Source organism: Marmota monax, unplaced genomic scaffold (assembly GCF_021218885.2).
Source record: "Marmota monax isolate L192 unplaced genomic scaffold, Marmota_monax_Labrador192_F-V1.1 WCK01_AAM20220418_F8-fsc00061, whole genome shotgun sequence".
Classification (NCBI taxonomy): domain Eukaryota; kingdom Metazoa; phylum Chordata; class Mammalia; order Rodentia; family Sciuridae; genus Marmota; species Marmota monax.
Genome location: NW_026695230.1, coordinates 16,693,854 through 16,709,676, shown reverse-complemented (window position 1 = coordinate 16,709,676; position 15,823 = coordinate 16,693,854). Strand labels below are relative to the sequence as shown.

The window sequence follows — 15,823 nt, the reverse complement described above, 5'->3', positions numbered from 1 at the left end:
ATGTGCTACCTTGCCAGAGGCCCCAAAGCAACAGGGCCAACCTACCATGGACTGAAATCTTCAAAACTGTGAGCCAAAATAAACTTTTCCTCTTTATAAGATGCTAATCCCAGGTATTTTGTTACAGTAATAAGAAGTTAACACAGGAGGTCAAGAATAAAGTTGCAACATGAAAGTCTTAAAATAAAACATAGGCAAAATTTTCAAAAAAAAATTGACAATGATTTCTTGGTTATAATACAAAGGCAAATGCAACAGAAGAAAAATAGATAAACTGGATTTTAAGAAATTAAAATTTCTGGCATCAAAAGACTATCAGCCTTGGGGCTGGGGATGTGGCTCAAGCGGTAGCGCGCTCACCTGGCATGCGTGCGGCCCGGGTTGGATCCTCAGCACCACATACAAACAAAGATGTTGTGTCCGCCGAAAACTAAAAAATAAGTATTAAAAAAATTCTCTATCTCTTTAAAAAAAAAAAAAAAAGACTATCAGCCAGGTATGTGGCACATGCCTATATTCCCAGCAACTTGGGAGACTGAGGCAGGAGGATCACAACTTCAAAGTCAGAGTCAGGAGAATCACAGCCTCTGGGACAGGAGTCCCCTGTGTTTCTCCTTTGTAAACAAAGCAATACAACTTCTTTTTCCTTTTCTCAAAACCATGTCCTTATTATTGGATTGGCTTTGGGGATAAGGACCAAGGTTTCAGTAAAAAATTTGGTACCCCAGGTAGGACCCAAAAGCAGCTCCCTCTCCAGCTTTCTTGGGCAGCTGTGGCTCTCCAAGGAACCCCATTTCCCTGTGAGGATGCAAGGTGGTTGGCAAACTTGTTGAAAGCCAACTGCAGAAGAGTTAGGAGATGGGTGAATTTGCCTTGGGTCAAATTGGAGAAACTATTCCTGTGAGTAAAGGTAAGGACTGAGGGACCATCCCAACAGCTGCTGAAGTTCCTTTTGCTTTCGGGGAATCCCACCTTCTCTCTCTGAATGTCACAGAGAGAAAAAAACAATTGAACTCATTAAAGTCACGACACCCTTGGCCATCTGATAAGTCCCCTGGTGTGCACAAGGAGACCCTTGATTCCACACATCTGGTTCGTCTTCATGGGAGTATCTGGACCCACTTCGTGGGGACTTCTGTGGCACCACTGGTGTAGGAGTCATGGTTAAGTGGGACTTGAGAACCTAGGGATATTTATTCCCTATTGGTCTGTTCTAGAGTCTCATCTGTTGGCGTTGGGTTTGGGAATTCCTTTTAGTTGTCTGTCTGTTTTTGTTTTATTTGTATCTGTTAATGCTCCTTTTAAGACATGTCTAATACTGCATTGATCATATAGATAGTGTTATTCTGGAATTTGGGACCCCCAAAAGACCACCAGAGACCAAGATCGATGTAAGCAGCAAAAAGGTGTTTATTGTGAGCTAGCTTGGTCCTCCATGCGCACACAGCAACTGGTGACGCTGAGAGGCTCCGAGCCCAGGGTTTGCAGAAGTTTTATACACTCTTTGGGGAAGGCAGGGACTTCACATACATCATAGAATCATAAAACAACTCTAAAACATGATTAGCACATTCACTGGCGGGAACAAGTTGGATAAGCGTGATTGGTTAGTACAAGAGGGGGATTCGTTTGAACTGATTGGTTTAAGCCATAAGGGGAGTACATACTGAGCTACATGGTTTCCCAACATGTTACCACCACCATAAACTACTGGGAGGGTCATCTGGCATTCCAGGTATTTTCCCTGTCTCTTGCTAATTGGTGGTTGCTAGAGGGTTGCACATACCTCACCTAGCCTGACTGAGTCAGGGACACCTGGTGCTGCAGATCTCTCCTGTTATTTGTAGATAAACAACTCAGCAGGGTGGGTATGTGCCTAGGAGTGCTCCTTGGGTCTTTCCAAGGACAAGGGTCACACCCCCTTCCTTGGACAGGCTTTGCTCTGAGGTAGAGGCTGGTTTCTCAATAGTGTCTCAGGAAAGATCTCAGCTGGTCAATTTAAGGTTCTTGTCTGTTGGCCATGGTGTTGGGGCTCTTCCCTTGTTATCTCTGTTTCTTTTTTGTACAGTCTTGCATTTGGAAGTTTACTGGCAAGGTAACTAATAAGTGCTCTCCTTTATACATTGTATCTAACATAGAAGGGCCACACTGTCATTTGTCACTTGTCTTATATCTTTTTGCTTTGACTAAATCTGTTTCTGATCAGTAACACTGTTTCCTAAATGTATAAGAGATTTAAGGCTATCCTTTGATTTTTTGCTAGTACTGCTAACCCATGCAGACCTGCGATTATTGTTATGGACAATATGGGTTCTAAACTGTACTTTAAAAGTTAAACTTAGTTAAATGTTGGGGGTTGGAGTTGGGGCTCAGCGATAGAGTGCTCACCTAGTACATGTGAGAGGCCCTAGGTTTGATCCTCAGCACCATATAAAAATAAATAAATAAAATAAAGGTATTGTGTCCAACTGCAACTAAAAAATAAATATTTAAAAAAATATATTCCATTAAAAAAAAAAGTTAAACTTAGTTAAATGTAAAGCTTAGAGGAGAGCACATTATCAATTTGATGTTCTCCAAACTAAAAATTATCTGTAGCAATAGTCTCAGGTTTGTATAGAAATAACAAATTTGGGTGGCATTTATTCATGTCATTTGATGTTTTATAGCTGAATACAGTAACGTTGTCAATAAGTTATGCATACATTTTTGTGTTACTCTTCACACTTGAATAGGAATTTAAATGTATTTTTGGAAGGTAGTAAGGACAGCCTGATCTGTCTAAGGGTGACACTGTAAAACATGGAAGCATTTTGCCACAAAAAGAAAGTTACAAGCTCTCTTAGCCTTTGTTTGATTTATGTTTCAGATATAATGTTGTGTTTTGTTATTTGTCAAGAGCCCCACCTTACCTGAGATAAGGCTCTGCCTCCCACCTTACTCCATGTTAGAATGGCTCCAAAATAGATTAGTTTTCAGCTTATTTAAAGTTGTGTTCAATTGTTGTAAATATTACTGTGATCTCAAAATAAACAGAAGATATAATGTATAATTAAGTAAATTTGAAGATTATAAAAATCATTTTTCTTGGGGCTGGGATTGTGGCTCAGCGGTAGAGTGCTTACTTAGCATGCGCAGGGCCTTGGGTTCGATCCTGAGTACCACATAAAAATAAATGAATGGAATAAAGGTATTGTGTCCAACTAAAAAAAATTAATATTAAAAATAAAAATAAATAAATAAAAATAATTTTTCTTGGTTCCTAGCTATTTCGCAAATTGATCTTTTTTTTTTTGCTCTGTTAATTTCACTTTGTATTTTCCTTGTAAACTTTATAACTGTTGCCTGTTAGTGTTTTGCAGAAGTTTTGCATCTAACAAAACAACTTGAGTTAATTTGAGATAATAAATCATCACCAATAGGACAGATAGTATATAATGCAGACTTCCAGTACTAACACTAACCCCAATTAAATGAAAGAGATAACTGTAAAAGTATAGATATTGAAGTTATAGCCCGTTACTCCCACTATAAGACTGGCAACACTGGCCTGCTGGGTGTTTAAAACCAAAAACTTGGAGACCAAAGTCAAGGAAGTAAAAGGGCAAAGGACAAAGCAGCCAACATTTTGGCTCTTGCCCTCTAAGGTCAGCCAGGACCTGGAGAAGTTTGGGACCCCTCTCTGGGCCCTGCAACTCTGGTGGATTAACTGATCTGCCAATCCAGGAGATCAAGAGGACCCTGCCGAACAGGAAGCCAACCAGTACACATTCTGCAAACAGGAGGGTCACTGGAGATAGAAATGTCCCTGATGTTTCCAAAGGAAACCAAGTATGGCCAGCAAGATTCTGACCCATCCTGGCAGATGGCACCACTGGAAGAGGCAAGCAAAAGAAGCCAAGAGGCTGACAACATGTCTCCAAGGGTAATTTCTGAGGAATCTCAGCTGACAAAGAGTAGAAACAAGGTCAGTTTTGACCAACTTGATCTTAAACACGTGGCAGGAGAGTATAACTTAAGCACAGTCCTATGTGGTCATTTAAAAGGAAAAACAATGATTTTTTAAAAATGTAACTTAACATGTGACATAACATGTACACTTATGTCAGCCCCACAAAAAGTAAGTAAAGCTGGAAGCTATAAAGGAAGGGTTCTTTTGTGGGAGTGCCTAATAATAATGATCACAAAGGACTCTAGCATTCCAAGTTGGTCCTGAGTTAGTTTGAGCCTGATCTCATAGAACTTACAAATCTTCCTAACCACTACGTTGATATACTCAATCTGTTTTTCACTGATATGATTGTGAGTTACTGTCTTCATGGTTTTCAGAGACTAGCTGAAATACTAATTGATTTTGTGTTAATTGTTTGCAAAAGAGTAATGCTTTGCTTTCTTGTTTATTGTCTTCGAATGATCCCTGCACTTTGTATACCTTGTCCAGTTGTAACAGTGGTCCACTTTATGCTTTGAATATAGCCCCTGCTGCTCTGTCACTGCAACTTATTTTTTAAAAGAACATGTTTCTTTCTCTTCCTCTCTCCCTGCTCCTCCCTAATCTTGCTCCCTCCCTAATCTCAGGGGAAATGACTACCTTTCTTCCCCATTTTGGGCAGATTTATTTGTCCTTGAGTACACACCCACCAAAGGAAGGATAGTAATCCAGACTTTGGGGATGGTACCAAAAGATCTCAGAAATGACTATCTCCCAAATTAACAAATGAATTACAACTCAAACAGAGAAGATTTCCTGCTGGTGGGCAGAATCACAGCCTCTGGGACAGGAGTCCCCAGTATTTCTCAAAACTTCTTTTTCCTTTCTTTTAATATTTACTTTTTAGTTATAGGTAGACACAATATTTTATTTTTTTATGTGATGCTGAGGATCAAACCCAGGGCCTCATGCAAGCTAGGGGAGCACTCTACTTCTGAGTCACAACCCCAGCCCATTTTTTTCCTTTTTCTAAAAAAAAAAAAAAAAAGCCAGCCTCAGCAGCAACATAGAAAGGCCCTAAGCAATTTAGCAGAATAAAAAATGGCTGAGAATGTGGCTTGGTGGTTAAGCACCCCTGGATTCAATCCTTGGTATAAAATAAACAAAGAAAAAAAGAAAAGAAACACTGTCATCAGAATAAGAATGTAGACCACAAAATGAAGAAAATATACATATATCATGTATCTGATGAGGAACTGATATTTAAAACATATAGAGAGCTCCTAAAATTCAATAACAGCAACAACAAAGCTCAATTTAAAAGTAGGCAAATAACTCAAGTAGACATTTCACACAAGAAGATATACAAGCCAGGTACAGGGGTGCATGCCTAAAATTCCAGTACTCTGGAAGGCTAAGGTTAGCGCAATCTAAATTCAAGGCCAAACTGGGCAATTTAGTGAGACCTTGTATCAAAATGAAAATGGCTAGCAATGTAGCTCAGTGGTAAAGCACCCAAGTCCAATCTTTAGTGCAACCAAAATAAAAAAAAAAAAAGGGAAAAAATATATACAAATAGCCAATAATCACATGAAAATATGCTCAACATTATTAATCATTAGGAAAATGTAAACCAAAGCCACAACCAGCCAGGCACAGTGGCACAAACCTGTAATCCTAGTGGCTGGGGTGGCTGAGGCAGAAAGATTGTGAGTTCAAAGTCAGCCTCAGCAGTAAGAGAGGTGCTAAGCAACTCAATGAGACCCTGTCTCTAAATAAAACACAAAATAGGGCTGGGGATGTGGCTCAGTGGTCTAGTGCCCTTGAGTTCAATCCCTGTACCAAAAAAAAAAAAAAGCCACAACCAGATAACCACCTCACAATCATTAAACTACTACTATGTAAAAACAAATAATAAAATAGAAAATAAGTATGGGGAAGGATGCAGAGAAATTAGAAGCCTTGTAAACTCTTAGTGGAAATGCAGTGTTACATACATTTGTGGAAAACAGTATAGTGTTTCCTCAAAAAGTTAAAATTAGAATTATTATATGGTCCAGAAATTCTGCTTCTGGTTATATACTGAAAAGAATTTAAAGCAGAGTCTTAAAGAGATATTTGCACACATGACACATCAAGATGTATGTAAGGCAGTCCAAAGCAGTGATTCGAGAAGATATTATGCTCGAATTCAAGACCCCAAAAGACCACCAGAGACCCAGATCGATGTAAGCAACAAAGAGGTGTTTATTTCGAACTAGCTCCGTCCTCCATGTGCACCTAGCAACTGGTGACGCTGAGAGGCCCTGAGCCCAGGGTTTGCAGTAGTTTTATACACTCTTTGGGGAAGGCAGGGACTTCACATACATCATAGCATCTCTTAGCAAATCATCACACACCGCGGGAAAATCATAAAACAACTCTAAAACGTGATTAGCGTATCAAATGGCAGGAAAGAATCTGGAAAGAATTATTGGTTAGTTCAAGGGGTTGATGCACTTAAAAATGATTGGTTTAAACCATGAGGGTGTCGCAAGGGGGGTACCTGCCAAGTTGCAGGGCTTCTAGTTTAGATATTGGTCACCACACCTAGGTGGGGGCCTTCTGGAATTTCAGATATTTCAATGTCTTGGCCTATCTTAGGTGATCACCATCTGCGGCTTTTCTGGGAACTGTTTCCACAGAGCTTTTCTGTGGTATTTTCCTGACTTTAGGACTTCAGTAGGTCAGGGGTTAAGTTTAGAGCAAAATGAGATCCCAAGTAGAATGAGGTTGCTTAGGTCTTTCAAAGAATGGACAGATGCTCTTTGATTTCCAGTAGAATTGTGTCCTAATAAGCCATCATAAGTTGAAAATATTATAAGTCAAAAATGCATTTAATATAACTAACCTATCAAACATCATATTTAACATAGCCTGCCTTAAACATGCTCAGAACACTTACAGCAGCCTACAATTGGGTAAAATCATCTAATACAAAGCCTAATTTATTGTATAGTGTTGAATTTTTCATGTACACATATCATGTCTACTGAATGGGACCATTTTCATAGCACTGGGGATTATCTGCCCAAATATAGATGTCTATATTAGAAAGGGCAAAAGAGGGCCGGAGGTATAGTGGAGTGGTAGAACACATGCTTAGCATAAGCGAGGCCCTAGGTTCAAAAGATTTTTTTATATACCTTTTATTTCTTTATTTTTATTTTTATGTGTTGCTAAGGATCAAACCCAGGGCCTTGCACATGCTAGGGGAGCATTCTACCACCGAGCCACAATCCCAGCCCTCAAAAGATTTTTTTATTGATACTTTTATTAGACTGACCAAGATAAAAAAAAGAGGAGATACAGATTACCACACTCAGATCTTAAAGAAATGAAAAGGAATATGAGGGAATACTATGATTAACTTTTGTCAACACTGAAAAGAATTTAAAGCAGAGTCTTAATTAGACAACTTAAGAGAAATAGAAAAATTCTTAGACACAAAGTATTAAAACTGACTAAAAAAAATAGAAAACATGAGTGGATGTAAAACAAATAAAGAAATTGAATTAGTAATTAAAAAATCTTCCCAAAGGGCTGGGGTTGTAGCTTAGCCATAGAGTGCTTGCCTAGCACATGCAAGGCACTGGGTTTGATCCTCAGCACCACATAAAAAATAAACAAACAAAATGAAGGTATTGTGTCCAACTATGACTAAGAAAAAATCTTAAAAAAAAAAATCTTCCCACAAAGAAGTTGAGTATAGTGGTGCACACCTGTAATCCCAGGTATTCAGGAGGACGAAGAGGATTGCAGGTGGGAGACCAGCCTCAGCAATTTAGCAAGACCCTGTCTCTCAAAGTAAAAATTAAGAAGATTGGGGATATAGCTTGGTGGAAAAGTACCCCAGGGGTCAACCTCCAGGGAAAAAATCTTTTCCACAAAGAAAAGCCCAAACCCAGATGGTTTCAATAGAATATGCAGAAATAATATCTTTTTTTTTTAAACACAAACTCTTGCAGAAAATAGAACATTTCCTAAATCATTCTATGAGGCCAATATTATCTTATGCAAATACAGATAAAGACACAAAGAAGAAAACTAGAGATCAAAATACCTCATGAATGTATACATTAAATTCCTCAATAAAATATTAATAAACCAAATCCAGCAACATATAAGAAGGATTATACATCATGTAGTGGGATTTATCCTGAAAAGAAAGATTTGCTTAACATCTAAACATCAATATAATATACTATAATAAAAGATAAAAAATACATTATCACATCAATAGATACACAAAAAAGTACTTAATAAAATCCAACTATCATTCATAATTAAAAAAAAAAAAAAAAACCTAACTCTGAACTAGGAATAGAAGGGAACTTCCTCAATCTACCAAAAGAGATTAAAGAGACTCTACAAAAAAACAAAAAACAAAAAACCTAAAAACAAACAAACCCTAATATCATTCCTTCCCTGTACAATTGGGAAGAAGAAAAGGATGCTCCCATTTGCCACTTCTTTCTTTCTATCTTTTTTTTTAAAGGTGTCATATTTAATATTTATTTTTTAGTTTTCGGCGGACACAACATCTTTGTTTGTATGTGGTGCTGAGGATCCAACCCAGGCCGCATGCATGCCAGGTGAGTGCGCTACCGCTTGAGCCACATCCCCCAGCTCTATCTTTTTAAAAAATATTTTATTTTTTAGTTGTAGTTGGATACAATGCCTTTATTTTACTTATTTATCTTTTTATGTGGTGCTGAAGATTGAACCCAGGGCCTCATACATGCTAGGCACTGAGTGCCCTACCCCTGAGCCACAACCCCAGCCCTCCTCTTCCTCCTCTTTTTCTTCTTCCTCCTCCTCTTCCTTTTCCTCCTCCTCCTCCTCCTATTCTTCTTCTTCTTCTTCTTAATATCTTTTAGTTGTAGATGGACACAATATCTTTATTTATTTATATTTATATGGTGCTGAGGATTTAACCCAGTGCCTCACACATGCTAGGTGAGTGCTCTACCACTGAGTTACAACCTCAGTCCCATTTCTTTCTTTCTTTCTTTCTTTCTTTCTTTCTTTCTTTCTTTCTTTCTTTCTTTCTTTCTTTCTTTCTTTTCATTTCTTTTCTTTTCTTTCTTTCTTTCTTTTATTTTTCTTTTACTTTTTGCAGCACTGATGATAGAACTTATTACTTTTAAATTTTATATTTTTTAAATTTTGAAAAACGGTCTCACTAAATTGCCCAGGCTAGCCACAAACTTCTGATCCTCCTGCCTCTATCTTCTGCTGGGATTACAGGCATGTGCCACTGCATCCAGCTCCTTGAACACTGTAGTGGTGGTTCTGAGTAGTTGAATCAGGTGAGAAAAAGAAATCCTGATTGAAAGAAGAAAAAAAAAAAAAAAAAGGCTAGTCTTCCTTTATCCACAGATGATCTTATCCTGTAAGTAAAAACCCCTAAAACTTCAACAACAATAAAATACTAGAACTGGATAATGAGTTCAGCAAGGTCACAGGATACATTATCAATATGAAAAAGTTAATTATATTTCTATATATTAGCAGTAAGTAATCTAAAATTGAAATTGAGAAAAAAATTCCATTCACAACAGCATGAAAATAAAAAATTTGTTAATAGAAATGCAAGACACACACTAATCATTATACAATATTGCTGAGAGGAACTAAAGAAAATTGAAACAAATGGACAAATATTCTATGATCATGAATTCAAATATTCAATATTATTAAGATTGCAATTCTTTTGGAACCAACTACAAATTCAGTGCAAACTCTACCAAAACCCCAATAATCATTTCACAGAAGTTTACAAATATTTCGGAGATACAAATACACTAGCAGATGAAAAAAAAATTGAAAGTGAAAAACATAGCTGACGTACTTATACTTCCCAATTTCCAAACTTACTATAAAACTACAATAATCAATACAATGTAGTATGGCTTGAAGACAGACATATAGAACAAAATTAAAAGTCCAGAAATTAATTCTTAAACTTATGGTCAAATTACTTTTGACAAAGGATAGTCTTTTAAACAAATAGTGAGACAATTGGACAACTTCATAAAAACAGATGAATTTAGACCCTTGCTTTTTAACATACTTATAAATTAACACAGAATGACATATTCTTTTTGTTTTATTTATTGGGGACTGAACACAAGGACTCACACATGGTAGGCAAGCACTCTACCACTTTTTATTTGGAGACAGGGTCTCATTAAGTTGTCCCAATTGGCCTGGAACCTGTAATCCTCCTGCCTTGACCTCCCAACTTGATAGGATTATAAGCATGTCGCAACTGCCCAGCAAAATGACATACATTTTAAAAATTAAAATATAAAACTTATGAGAAAACAGGAAAAAAAATTTTATGACCTTGGGTTAGGTAAAGATTTCTTAGATATGACACCAAAAGCACACTCAAAAGAAAAAATTTAGTTGGACTTCATCAAAATTTAAAATGTTTATGTTTCAAAAGACATTGTTAAGAAAATGAAAGACATGACAAAGACTGGGAAAAAATACTTATAAATCATACATCTGATAAAGGATCCTTGTCCAGAATTTGAACCCAAACCGGATTGAAAAACAGCAAAAGCTCTGCATAGACATTACACAAAAGAAATAGGAGTGGCTGATAACTACAAGAAAAGGTATTCAATATTATTAGTCATTAATAATAAAGGACAGCTGTGCATGGTGGCGCACACCTGTAATCCCAGCAGTTTGGGATGCTGAAACTTGAGGATCACAAGTTCAAAGCCAGCCTCAACAATGGTGAGGTGCTAAGCAACTCAGTGAGACCCTGTGTTTAAATAAAATACAAAAAAAAAAAGGGCTGGGGATGTGGCTCAGTGGTTGAGTGCCCCAGAGTTTAATCCCCTATACCCCCCAAAATAAATAAATAAAGGACAATAATAAGTATCAGGAAGGATGAGGAAAAAGTAAAACCTTCATATGTCATTTGTGGGAATATAAAATAATACAGCTACTTTGGAAAATAATTTGGCAGTTTTTTAAAATGTTAAATATAAATTTATTATATCCCTATCCATTTTACTCATAGGCATCTACACACACACACACACAAAAAAAAAAAAAAATTACCAGCCCCCCAAAAAAAGCATCTACATAAGAGAAATGAAAACACATATCTACATAAAGTCTTGTATGCATTATCAGAATAGCCCCAAGCTGGAAAAACTTCAAATAGTCAATTGGTGAATGGATAACAAAATGAAATATTATTCAGCTGTAAAAAAGGAATGGGATACTGATAGATGCTACAATATGAATAAACTCAAAAAACATTATGCTAGATAAAAATGTCAGGTGATAGAGATCATATATCATATATTCCATTTATATGAATTGTCCAGGAATGGCAAAATTATAGAGGCAGAGAGCAGAGTACTGTTTGCCTGAATCTAGAGGTAGGTACTGAGATCAGGTCACATATAGTGGGTAATAAGCATCTTTTTCAGGAAATGAAAACTTTCCAAAACTGAATTGTAGTGGCATTGGCACAACTCTTAAATTTAGCAAAAATTATTGAGTTTTAGGATATGTATATTATACTTCAAAAGTAGTTTTTTAAAAACTGCATGGATTTGTTCAACTGTTCATGTCTTCCATATATTATTCATTTAATCTCTGCATTTCAAAAATGATAAAACTTTAATCACTCCTGCTCTGCAACCAATTTTTTAACTTATTGTTAATTTTTAACAGATTGTGAAAGCTAATTCTCATGAATTGGATTTAGTTTATTTAATCTTTATAATCAAGATGACACTTTTGATAATGGGTTTCTTTCATTCCTCAATAACCCAGTAAGTTGACGTAATCAGGGAAACTGAACGACCTAATGACTCAAACTTCATACTACTTTCCAAAACTATAATAATTCTAAAGCCTCTAAGTCGACTGAGATGTCAAATAAGATGATTTGTACATTCCCTGGTATGTACAGTGTTAAGTCATTGTTTTAATTCTGACATGATATCTGCTTCTGCATCTTGGATTTTTAACCCGTTTTGTCCCCTTTCACATGGACTTATTTTTCCCCCTCAAAAAGTTCCAAACAAATCTATTACCAATCTTTTTCTTCAGAGCTTAAGAATAAAGATTTTTTCCCAATTCATCTATATACCCAAAACATATAGACAATGAAGAGAAATAACTTAAATAACGTTTATCTGTGCTCTATAGAGAATTTACCCTTGTAAAGAGAGAACTCATGCAGACTCATATTTCTCTGTAGTCCCAGAACATTCCCAATTAGTTATCCTCCCTCCATTTATTTTCCCAAGACTCACCAGTGGCTTTTAGGAGTACCTGGACTGGGCTGTATCTGATTCACAGGGGTCCTGATAGTAGGTCGTATCCCATCACTATTCCCAATCAAACTTTAAAAAAAAAGAGAAAAAGCTCTTGATTTGTGGTTTATAGGATGGATCCTGAAATTATAAATATAAACATATAAATATATTTGCAAGTAGAAAAATAAAAATAAGTGCAAAGATTTAATTTAGTATCAGTCTTTAGGTTTCACTTTCTTTTTTTTTTAAAAAAAAGGTTTATTTTATTTATTTATTTGTTTTTATGTGATGCTGAGGCTCAAACCTAGCACATTGCACATGCTAGGCAAGCGCTGTACTGCTGAGCCACAACCCCAGCCCTCTAGGCTTCAATTTAATTCCAACCACTTTCTTTCCTATATATTTCTAAATGTTAAATTCTGGGGAAATGTAGTTATATTTGAATACTCATTACATTCATTAAAGAACATGTAGGCAGATTTTTAAAAAATCAGCTCTTATTTGGCCTAACAAGGGTATATTTAAATTAAAAATTAAATCAGAGTATTTTTAAAAGTGTGCATTGAATACCCACTCCTTAACAAACCTTGGAATATTTGGACCCAATAAGAAACAGTCACACACCTTCAAGCTGTTTATAGGCTGTTGCGAATGAACCATAACTATACATAATTTAAATTAGATTGGGATAAGTATCACAATGTTCCAAAAGATAAAACAACAACAACAAAAAAGCAACTGGAAAAGTTTTCAGAGTTGACCGAACACAAAGAAAGTGCCTCAATGGTAATGAATGGCATATCCTGGAGAAGAGTAGTAATAGAATACAGAGAAGAGATCCAAATGAGATGAGGTGTGGCTGTAGTATTGGGTAAGTGAGGGCATATTGAGAAACCAGGCTGAAGTTTGATTAAAATTGTAATAGTGGCTAATATTTATTGAGCATTTACTATGTGCCAAGTACTAGTAAAGCAATATACATGTGCCAACTTGGTTGATCCTCAAAACAACCCTATGAGAAATGTACTATTATTATTCCCATTTTATAGATGATAATATTGAGGTATAGAATAGTTAAGTAACCTACTCATGGTTACATAGTAACAGCCAAAAGTTACAGAGCCAGGATCTTTAAATGAATAAATAATAAAGACCAAATTCTGTTTCACCCTCAAACACACTATTGTAAGAGAAGTTCATGGGTACCTTAGCTACCTCTTTTCTCATGAATTCCTATGCCAGTTTTCAAGGTCTAGCTCAAATACTGCCTTTACTGCAAAGTCTTTCTGGATCAGCTGAATACAGTTTCTTTCTAAGATTCATAGCACTTTATCTGTAACAGTCTCTTGGCATGTCATAATACTTTGTTTCTGGTGTTACAGACTTTATGTGCATCATCTCTGCTTTCTTATTCTCCTTTAGTCTAATTCACTTTCTACTTTCCACAACTCCCAGGACAGTGCCTAGCATATAATAACACTAGCTAAATTTATGGAATGCCTATTCTTTCCAAGGCATTGTTAAGCATTTTAAAGGAATTATCTCATAAAAACCTTACAGCAACCCAATTCAATAGCTATTTTAGCCTGCTACTGTGACAGATAAAATAATAGATGCACCTTAAACTCAGTGAAAAAGATAGATATAGTTCCTGCCCTCAAGAAAAGGACAGTCTAGAGGGGTTGCTATATCTTTTTAGGTATAAAGATGAGGAAAAATGGGCTGGGGTTGTGGCTCAGAGGTAGAGCACTTGCCTAGCACATGCAAGGCCCTGGGTTTGATCCTCAGCACACATAAAAATTAAAAAAAAAAATAATAATTTTTTTAATATAAACTTTTTAAAATATTTATTTTTTTTGGTGTAGATGGACACAACACAATGCATTTTATTTTTATGTGGTGCTGAGGATCGAACTCAGGTCCTGCCTGTCCTAGGCGAGCACTCTACCGCTGAGCCACAACCCCAGCTCCAAAAATAATTATTAAAGAAATATTCAAAAAGAAAGAAAGAAAAAGATGAGGAAAAGTGAGACTCAATGAAGTAATTTGCCCAGAACCACAGGAAAAAAAAAAAAAGTGGCAGAGCCAGAATTCAAACCAGCTGCCCAGACTGGATATTCAGGAGACTGTGCACATAATCACTATGCTCTGAAGAAGGCACCTGATAAACATGGGAAGAAAGTTTTGGAATATTCCTAAATTGAAAAAACAATTCAGGGAAAATTCAAGGTTTCATTTTTGGGGGGTTGGGGGTACCGAGGATTGAACTCAGGGGCACTCAACCACTAAGCCACATCCCCAGCCCTATTTTTTTTTTTTTTTTCAGAGACAGAGTCTCACTGAGTTCTTCTGTGCCTCACTTTTATTGAGACTGGCATTGAACTCGAGATCCTCCTGCCTTAGCCTTCCGAGCCACTGGGATTATAGGTGTGCATCACCGCGCCTGGCTGCAGGGTTTCTTTCACTGTTCTTTTTTAAGGGGAAAGCAGGAAGTGAGCAAAATCAACAGTAGAGATGGAGGTTGTACTAGTATCCTGATACTCACCTGGCAGTAGCTCATCACTGCTAATCAAGCCCATCTGTTGAGTGAGACTAGCTGAAGACTGAGAATTTCCTTGTGTCCTTTAAAATGACTCCCCCCACCACCACTGATCAGTGTCCTTAAAGTGGGCCTTCTTGAGCATCAGTAGTTTGCTGCTTATAGGGTGGGGCAGCTGAGTCACTATTTAGCACTGAGCCCTTGGATTAATCTCCCTTAGAAGAGTGAAAAGGTAACGAAGCACACAGTTCCTTACCTTAAAAAATGGTGCAATTATTCCTTTTTTTCTTTTTAGTTAAATAATGATTTTATCGCTTGAATACATACACAAATTTATGCCACCAAGGCAGAGGCTGTGATGACTCATTTCCAAAATGGTCCTGGGGATTGAACCCAGGGCTTCAAGCACACTAGGTAAGCACTCTACAGTCCCAGCCCTATAATTATTCTTGAAAGGTGGATTCAAAATTCAAGAGAAAGGGACCTCCAAAAATGTACGAATTCATTTTTCCCTTGGAGGAGTGAGGAAGCGGCGGTGAGGGGATTGAGAGACCCTACGGCTCTCCAGGCGCCCCCTGCCCTGTGAGACGGGAACACCTATCTTCCGGCTGAGATCAAAGTGTTCCAAAGCCGACAGGCCCGCCTCCCTCCGGCCTCTGTCCGGAGCTGTCAGACTGCGGGTCTGACAGATCTGCGGTCTCGAAAAGCCATCTTGGCACCCTCATTGTTTGGCCTAGACTAAGCACGTCCTTAAAAAAAAAAAAAAGTGTTTTTAGAGATACCTTAAAAAAATTATAGACCAGTAGAAAGAGGTGCAGGAAGCACTTTAGTCCCAACAATGTTTTAGCCCAACCGGAGACCACCTCACATTACACCAGGTTCACCAAGTTAAAGCTGCGAAGTTCTCTTAGGGGCCTTGGCTGCCGGCTCCACCCAGGACCCCACGTCCCGCAGCAGCCAGCCCTACGCCCCGCCCCTGCACCTCGCCCCGGAACGCTGCAGTTATCCAGGCAACCA

General features: G+C 37.4%; 1 protein-coding gene across 6 annotated transcripts in view; it reads right to left on the bottom strand.

Moving 5' to 3' along the window:
* Window positions 1-15,789, bottom strand: part of Dennd2b (DENN domain containing 2B) — a 187,130-nt gene extending 171,341 nt beyond the window's left edge. For 2 of the 6 annotated variants that reach the window (XM_058576895.1, XM_058576896.1), the window contains exons 1-2: window positions 15,063-15,549; window positions 12,265-12,354 (exon numbers count right to left, since the gene is read on the bottom strand). The gene's annotated coding sequence lies outside the window, so the exon portion shown is untranslated. Of the gene's footprint in view, window positions 1-12,264; window positions 12,355-14,812; window positions 15,019-15,062; window positions 15,550-15,588 lie in introns of those variants that run through there. The other 4 variants (XM_058576889.1, XM_046438303.2, XM_058576890.1 and 1 more) reach the window with 3 other exon arrangements.
* Between the last annotated feature and the right edge of the window lie 34 nt (window positions 15,790-15,823).